The sequence below is a fragment of the Vigna angularis genome, chromosome 1 (genome assembly GCF_016808095.1).
Source record: "Vigna angularis cultivar LongXiaoDou No.4 chromosome 1, ASM1680809v1, whole genome shotgun sequence".
NCBI classification, from domain to species: Eukaryota; Viridiplantae; Streptophyta; class Magnoliopsida; order Fabales; family Fabaceae; genus Vigna; species Vigna angularis.
Window position 1 is genome coordinate 20,945,246 of NC_068970.1, and position 9,368 is coordinate 20,954,613.

The window sequence follows — 9,368 nt, forward strand, 5'->3', positions numbered from 1 at the left end:
GATGGACGCAAAGTTCTGCATCTCTACCAAACTCCACTACACTACCTTAAATCACAAACTAACATCCTACAAACTCAGACACTATGTGTAAGAACCCTTTCATTTCACCTTATGTGATCCCTCCATGCTGTCTCTCTTCCCATTATGTTTATCCTTCTCCTGGATGACAAGAAATAAAAAAGAAAAATAAGAACAAAAAAATCCAATAACATAGGTGCTTACTGTATATCTGGAATAGAGGTAGGGGAGCTAACCTTTCTAAGCTTTTATATTATGATTTAGTATTGTTTTATTACTATTCATGTCTCGAAATTCTGTGTGAATACTATTAATGAAAAACATAGGTGCTTACTGTATATCTATCTATAGTGAATTTCTGTGCTAATATTATATGCTGTTGTTTTGAATCTGTAAATAATTTTTTTTTTAAAACTAGTTGAGGAACACTTTGGCTAAGGAAAGATTTGGTACTTAAGTTGTCCATTGTGACGCACCTCTCTTTCCTGGAAGTCTACTCGACAAGTTTTTAACTTAAATCTTGTTGAACAGATTATGTACTGTTAAATTATTGTGCAATATATCTTGTTGCAATGAAAATTTCTGATGAATTCATGTTATTGTGGTAGATATGGAATTATGAGTTATAATTGTGATGGTAGGATAGAGGAATCTTAAAAACCGGAGTTGATACATCCCTGATCACAGAGCAGCCCTGGTCAAATCCAGTAAGTTGTGACTAGTCATATGTACTGGCGTTTATGGTGAGTTTGATTCGTCAAACATTTGATTCTTCTCCGGTGACCATTTATGGTGATATTTTAGTATTGTTAATTTATTTTGTGATATATTCATTTTGTATGATTTCTGCGATGATTGGATTTCATTGGATTTGAATTTATGCATCTGAACATGATATGAGTATTATGGGGAGATTTTGTAAGGGTATAATGTGAGTTGAGGAATATGAGCATGGTATGAGTCTCATGGAGAGATTCAGTAATGATGTGGTATTTGTGTATATGTTGATGTTGAGGGTCCTATAGTTGGAGGTTATCCTAATACTCTAATAATCATCCAGTCTCAAGTAGAGAAGGATGAATTATGTGGTGAGAGGGGCAGGAGGTCCTGGTCTATGTGCCTGGTAAGAGGAAGTAGAAGTCATCACAAGTGCATAACCTTGTGGATGGTATGGAGTATTTTGGAAATGTATTTGTAAGAGGAAGTAGAAGTCATCACAAGTGCATAACCTCCCGTGACCGCTCATCAACGTATCATCTGGATGAGTGTCTATTGGATATTGTGGAATGAGTGTCCATTAGGTATTGTGGAACGAATGTCTATTGAGTATTGTGGAACGAGTGTCTATTAAGTATTGTGGGACAAATGTCTATTAGTAATTGTGGTATTGTGGGATGAGTATCTATGATGCGATTGTTGTATGATGGTATGAGGGTGTCTGACATAATTATTATATGATGTTTGTTGGAGTGTATCAAAGTAATTATGCATGTTTTATAAATGATTGATTGCATGTTAGCTCACCCTACTTGTTTGTGTTTGTGTATGTGCGATGATCGTATAATTCGTTATACGAGAGCAGATGGAGGAATGTCGTCTGATCTAGTGCTAATAAAGAAAGAGATAGAATAATAAATTAAAAGAATTTGAGTTATATTTATGAGTTTATAGTTGAAATCTGAGTTTAAAACATATATATATATATATATATATATATATATATATATATATATATATATATATATATATGTATATATATGTCAACTATGAATTTTCAAGTGTGAGATTAAGGGATGTTACCTTAAATGTAATGCTACAATATATAAATTATGAATGAATTATCAAGTGTGAGATTACAGGATGTTACATGGAGGATTTAGGATCTTTACCTCATTGTTCTTGGAACTAGTGGAATCAAATTTATGTTTAGCTGAATTAAACCTACGAAAGAAATAAATATCATTTTCAACTTAAAATCTTAAAAATAAATTAATTTAGATTATACTTTGTATAATAAATAATTAGCAAAAAAAACAAATACAGTCACAAAACAATGGTCAATTTTTCTCATTTTTTTATAGTTCAAAATGTTTTAGAATAGGTAATTTTTCTTATGTTTTTATAATTCAAAGTTTTTTCGAATTTGTATCTATGGATGATTTCAGAGTTAGGAATATATTTCTCTCTACACGTAGTGATGATTTTAAGTCAAGATTATGATAAATTAATTATTTTAATATTAAAAATGATGCTTTTTTAGGGAAAGGTTCGTTAAGAAGAAATTATATATCTTTTTACATCTAGTTGTAATTGTAGTGTTGTTGTTTTGACAATGATTTAAGTTGACTACCAAGATTGATGTCACTAATATTTTGAGATATTGAGTGTATAAGTTATTTTTATATGATGATTAACTTTATCATTTTTATCTCCTATAAGATTTAAATTCACACTTAAATTATTTTAAACCATTGATATATTAAGTTAAAATTGAAATGATTTTTGTGAGGACCTGAAAATAGGTGGCAAGAGCTGATAGGTACTCTGGATTAATGAAGCCAGGCTCTTAAAACCCATTAAGCTTAAAAAGCAAATTTTCCAGCAACTGGTTCATTAGCTCAGCCCTTATCTCTCTCTAGACCACTTGTTCTTCATTTTCTCCTCCTTCTCTCTACTACTTCTTCTCATTCAGCCGTTGCATGTCCGATTAGGTGGTGCCTAGATACACCTGACGCCGAGAGCTTCAAGTATCACCGATTACTTTCTCGTTTCAGTTGGTGAGTGTTCTTCTCTTTCTCTGTGGTTTCTAGGGCTGTGAACATGCAAGTATTCTACTTTGCATGTGATTAGTGGTTCTTCCTTCACTTTCTATCTCAAATTAGGTTTTGAGAATCGTTCTTGATCACTGAATGGTGAATCGTAGGGTCCTGTTGAGTCATTTTCACAGTGCAAGGTACTGTAGAGACGCGTGTGTGAGCTGTGCTGTTGAACTTTAAGGTAAGGGGAGCTGGACATTCTTTGATTTTATTGTATGGTGTGCATGTGTGATGAAATATGTAATATTCTGCTGTTTGGATTATATGTTAAGTTTTGAGGGTATGAAATGGTACGTATTGTTCATATGTGATGAAACTGTGTTGTGATGTTTGGAATTGATTTGGATGGGTTTGGAATGGTTATAATTGATCAATTGGAAGTGAGTGAAGTGTGAAGTCTGTATAACCTTGGTTGGATAGGAAATTTGGAGCTTATATAGTTCTTAGGTCACTTTGAGAGGAAGTGGGATAGTGAATTTGAGAGTTAAGGGTCTAGGGCTCTTGTAGTCTGTTGGGACAATATAGGGAGGTTATTTGTGACTTGTTAGAGTCATCAAACTGATCAAAACAGGTGCAAAATGGTTGAATCGAATTTGGGTCCCTAAGTGGTGGAAATTGGCGTTTTAGAGTTGAATTTGAGTTGTAATTACTTTAGAATGGTAGTAGGAAGGTTTTAGATCATCTAGACAAGTTTAATTAAGTATAAAATATAAATTAGAGGTGTTAGAAGTTGGGAAAAATGATTAGAAATGGTAAGGGGTGTGTGAGTTGCATAATTTACCAAAACTTACGTTCTGCAGATTATGCAGACTCGCTAAGCGAATGTTTTCGCATAGCGAGTCCTCGTATAGAGAGGTGCTCTCTGTTTGATCATTCGCACAACGAGTTGGTGCGTTGTGCGAATGGCTAGAAAGGGTTGCTCTCTGTTTGGTGATTCGCATAGCGAATCTGGGCGCCGTGCGACTGGGGTTGCCTGAGAAAAAGGCTAAATTAATTCGAATAACGAACTTGGTGCGCTATGCGAATTTTAGATGTCCCTTTGTCAGGAAAATTCGCCCAGCGCATCAAGGATGGTGCGCTATGCGAATTTTAGCTGAAAAACACTTCCCCATTAGGGAAATTCGCTCAGCGCACCAAGGGTGGTGCGCTGTGCGAATTATATGTGGCAGATTGAGTGTTTTTATGTTTTTGACGTTTTGGGAGTTCTGGACGTCCGTTTTGGACGTTCTTTAGTTCGTTCTGGGGTTTTTGACCCTTCCGGAGCCATTGGTGAGGGTCTCCAAGCTGTTTGAATTACTTAAGTATTGATAATTAAAAGTCCTAAAGAAATTTGTGTTAATAAGTGATGGTTTTGTGAAAGTATGTAATGTATGAGTTGTTTTTATGACATGGTTGATGTTATATGATGGTGTATGGGTTTGGTATGAGACAATATAGTAAGAATGCACTTGAATGACTATGAAAGTTTATGTTTGATGAATCAAAGTGGTTCTGAGGTACATTATTGATCCAAGAGGAATATCATGTGATTTAAAGTGGTCGGATTGAATATGAAATTAAGATCTCTCGGTGGGATCAGTTAGTGTATAGAATGAATGTGAGAGGCTTCCATATGGGGGGTTATCCCTAACACTCCAACGGTCTTTCATTCTCACTTAGAGAGGATTGACGCGTGTGGTGGGAGTAGTGGGAGGTCTTAGGGTAGACGCTATCACTAGAGGTCTATTCCGCGGTAACGGACTAGCCTTGTGTGTGGTCGGGTGAAACCCCTCGGCAATGGCTTTGCAAAGCAGTAGGGGCCACCACAAGTGCACAACCCGCCCCAGCTCTACATTCATTCCAAGTCCGGACGTGTCTAGAGTCTTAACATGATAGGATTCTTGCTTTAATGAGTTTTGTGAAATAAATATTTATGTTTATGATGACTTACATGTTTATGTGTGTATGGACGTTCTTGGAAATGCTAGATTGAATTGAAATTATATGTATGTTGGTTTGAGACCTAGCTCACCCTTGCATTGTATGTGTTGTATGTGTTTGTCTTCCCCTTTGCGATGATCATCCAATCCTTTGGATGTGAGCAGTAGGTGATGATGTACCTTTGGAGCAAGCTTTGGAAGTTGAGGAAGACCCAGTCCCTAGTGCTTAGGATTTGTACTAGCTCTTAATTTAAATAGCTATTTATTTTGAAAGACTTCTAGCCTTCATTTTATCATGATCTGTATTTTGGAGAATTATGAACTTGTACTTAAGTTTTAAAACTTCCTAGCCAGGCTTGGATAACTGTACTCCTTAATCCTATCTATTGTGTACTCTTAACTGCTTTCTATTATTATAATCGATGCATTCTACATATATACATTGCTATATATTTTGGGATGTCACATTTATGGTATCAGAGCAGTTTGTCCTTAGGATGACCTGTGAGTTGAGGGCTTGTCTTGCCTTCTCTGTGAAGAATTGAATCTAAATGGTATGATTTACCATTTCCTCCAAGTCTATATAGTAGAGTGTGTATCTAACTAGAAGTTTTGAGAACAGAAAACGTCTTGATAAGAGTAATGAAGGTGCACACTCATGACTTTTACTAGAGATGATTTTCCTTTCTTAATTCTGAAAGTTTTAAAAAAAAATAAAATAATAAGGGTGGCGATGCTAGTATCGTTGTCAATAGTAATCCTTGTCTTGTTCTTGCCTTTATGATAGTGTATTGTGCTCTATAGTGATAGAGGAATGCAGATTCAAGGACAACTTGAGTTGTATACCTTTATTAGAATTGGTTTAAGCCTTTGAGACAAATTCTTACCTTGAAGATAAGGAGTTAGAAGACCAGAATCTTGGTTTCACAAGACAAGTGAAGATATTGGAATTTTGAAGTAATGTTCTTGGGTGAAGAAAAAGTTCTCAAGGACAGAGTCAGAAGATCAACTATTGTACGTTTCACAAGAAGAGTTGAGTTCAAAGGCTAGAATAAGAGGAACATTGGGTAAGCATAGGTGTAGTAAGTTTAAGAAATCAATTTGGTTCAGTACATCAGTAAGGTCAGAGGACAAAAGAAAGGAAAGTATTGGTGATCAATGGAGTAGCATTGAGTGAAATCGGTATCATGGGTCGGTGTATCATCGATGGTTGAGATCTGAATAAGAAAAGGGGTGGATGGTTTGAAGTTTAAGTTAAGAAAGGAATAGGAATTCTAAAGTGGACCAAGGGGAATAAATATCAAGAAGAGAAGTAGAAGAAGAAGAGTTTGAGAAACAGTCGTTAAGGCATAGAGTAGAGTTACGAAAGAAATAGTTGAAGGCAGAATTGCCAAGTTGAGAGAGAGCATGAGGTCTTTGAAGAAGAATGAAGTATTGTAGGGTCTTAAGTTAAGTGAATAATTGGAAGGCGGTAGTAAAGTTTTCTCAGCAAGTGGACAATTTAGAGTCAAGTTTAGAATGATGTTTCAAGATCAGTGGTTCGTATAGAAGAAAGGTTTGATCATTGGCTGAGATGAGAGATTTCAAGTGTTGAAGGAAGGAGTACATCAGAATGTCAGTTTGGTAGGAAAGTATAAGGTTAAAGAATTAAGAGCATAGTGGATGAGAAAATGAGAAGAAAAGGTTTTAGAACATATGGCAAAGGGTGGTCACAATATAAGTTGTGAAAGAGGGTATCGCGAATGATCAGAGTTATGAAGCTGCATGTTGTGATAAAGTCAGTTTTCATCGAATGTGGTTTTATGGTGATGTTCAGTGACCGGTTGAGTTCGATCGAGATAGAAGTAGATGTTGAATAATGGGTTGCAAAAGGCAGTGAGTTGGTAAGTTCAGATAAGGTCAGAGGATTGGTGTTGTTGGTTAAGGGTATCTTGAGATTTAGAGGATTCAAGATAGGGTCTGTATTTCTGAAGATTCTGAGTGAAGAGGGCAATTCTTGAAGAAGAAGGTTTTAAGTTAATTTGGTCGAAATGAGTGCATGAAGAATTCTAAGTGATGTGGCATTTGTGGAGTTAACCTAAATGCTTGGGTTTGAAGTCTATATGGAGTGGTTTCTTGGCAAGGACGGAAAGCGAAGGTGGTGCATTAAGTATAGTTGAACGAAAGATGGAAGCAATTGTTATGTCAATCCAAGATGTTTGATAATTGTAAGGGAAGAAGAGATGATGTTGTTCTTTCATAAAATTGAGGTGTGATCATAAGGGGGGTTTGATTGTTCCAATTCGATTTTGGGTGGTTATGGTCTTCAAAAGAAGTATGGTTTTGAGAAAGAGAACAAATGGGTATGTATTAGACGTGGTTCAAGTTATATATGAGAAGAGGAAGGGTTGTAGAAGTCAGATGATTCTAGTAAGGATAAGTGGAGAAGAGAAGATAGATCTTTTGGGTGTAAGGGTTTTGGTTGGTGTTCTGTGACAAGTATGGGATTTTTATATCTTGGAGAAGTGGAATTCATTTTGGAGTGGGGTCTTAGGCAGCACCGGTGTCAGTTATGGATAGTTCTTGTTGAAGTTGAGTAGTATAAGAGGAATGTGGAGTTTTGGTTAGAGCAGCAGTGTTTGGACTCAGTGTAATCATAGGGAGGACTACAAGGTTGAAGAATCTCAAAAGAGAAATAGAGGACAAGTTGGAACAATCTAGTATAAGTCATAACAATCAGGAGTGATTTCGGGCATGTTTGTTCTGTGGAGTAGAAGACAGTGTTGAGAAAAGGGAATGACAAGGATATCATGGAAGTTTTGAAGAAGGTTTTTCAAGGGCGATCATTTTTGGGTTACGATTGACATAAGGAAGTGTTCTTTGAGTCAACTAGTGAACAAGGGAGTGTGAGGAATCAGAGTAGCGTAGCGGATGATGGTGAGCATGTTGTTGTCAATAATAGGTATGCATGAAGAGCTTTCATAATTTGTGGATTGGTGGTTTGTGAGGGATGAGTTCTTTGAAACAGTATTGGTGTTGTTATATGAGAATGAGTGGGAGTGTTTGGTAAACTTCAAGAGTCAGAAGTGAGTTTAGGTAAGGAAGAAATAGGTATCAAGTAGAGAAGATAAGTGAGTGACGGTTTCAAGCTGCAATGTCAACCTTAAAGTGAGAATGTATCAATGGACGATGAATAGGTTAAGTGGGTCAGGGGATCAAGGAGATTATTTGAGCTATGGTTTTGAGTTATAGTGGCAATCTACAGGTAAGGAAATGTCAATTGTTAGTTTGAACAGAGGAAAGATTCAGGTTCTTGGTGTGATAAGGATTAAGTAAGAGTGGGTTGAAGAATATGAAGATTAGGGGTCTATAGTGAAGTTGTAAAGCAATTTCATTAGTATAGTTGAAATACTATAACTAGTGAGTTTCTCAAAATGGTTGAGAAAGCGCAGTTTGGACAATCCTAGTTTGAGATGTATCCTAAGTTGGCTTGATACTGATCAAGCTAGTGATCTCAAGTCGAAGAGGTTACAGCTCTAAGTATGACTTCAGGCTAGTGGACCAAGAATTAAATAGAGTTCAGGTCAGTAAGATAACGTAGTGGAAATGGAGTGCTTAAATTGGTTTTGTCGTTCCAAGGAGAAGAGTTTTACTATGGTAATGGGATAATATAGTTGGAAACTATACTACTCAAGAGTGTAAATCAGTAAAGTAATGTGAAGTCTTCAGAATGGGTATGATTGAAGATGATCAAAAGCATAACAGTTGGTGGATTAATCAGAAGTGGTAGTGATAAAGTCAGTGGTATGATGGTTCTTAAAAGAAGCAAGAGGAGGTAAACGAGTACAATCACAGGTTGATTTGAAGTCAGGACTAATAGATGTTTTAGAAGAGAATTACAAGAAGTGGCGAAGGATAGAGGAGAGGTTGGCAGTGTGGCAGACACAATGCGATTGGTTAGGTGAAAGAAAGATTCTCCACAACTGAAGTTTAAGAGTTCAGATTTGTTTTGAGGATAATGGCTAAATCAATCTACACTATTGAACACTAGAGCATTTTAACATCGAGGCATGTGATGAGAGCAGGTTGTTCCTCTATTTGTTGAGCAAATTTTCAAGGTCAAAAATTTTTTATGTGTGGCAGAATGTGAGGACCTGAAAATAGGTGGCAAGAGCTGATAGGTACTCTGGATTAATGAAGCCAGGCTCTTAAAACCCATTAAGCTTAAAAAGCAAATTTTCCAGCAACTGGTTCATTAGCTCAGCCCTTATCTCTCTCTAGACCACTTGTTCTTCATTTTCTCCTCCTTCTCTCTACTACTCCTTCTCATTCAGCCGTTGCATGTCCGATTAGGTGGTGCCTAGATACACCTGACGCCGAGAGCTTCAAGTATCACCGATTACTTTCTCGTTTCAGTTGGTGAGTGTTCTTCTCTTTCTCTGTGGTTTCTAGGGCTGTGAACATGCAAGTATTCTACTTTGCATGTGATTAGTGGTTCTTCCTTCACTTTCTATCTCAAATTAGGTTTTGAGAACCGTTCTTGATCACTGAATGGTGAATCGTAGGGTCCTGTTGAGTCATTTTCACAGTGCAAGGTACTGTAGAGACGCATGTGTGAGTTGTGTTGTTCAACTTT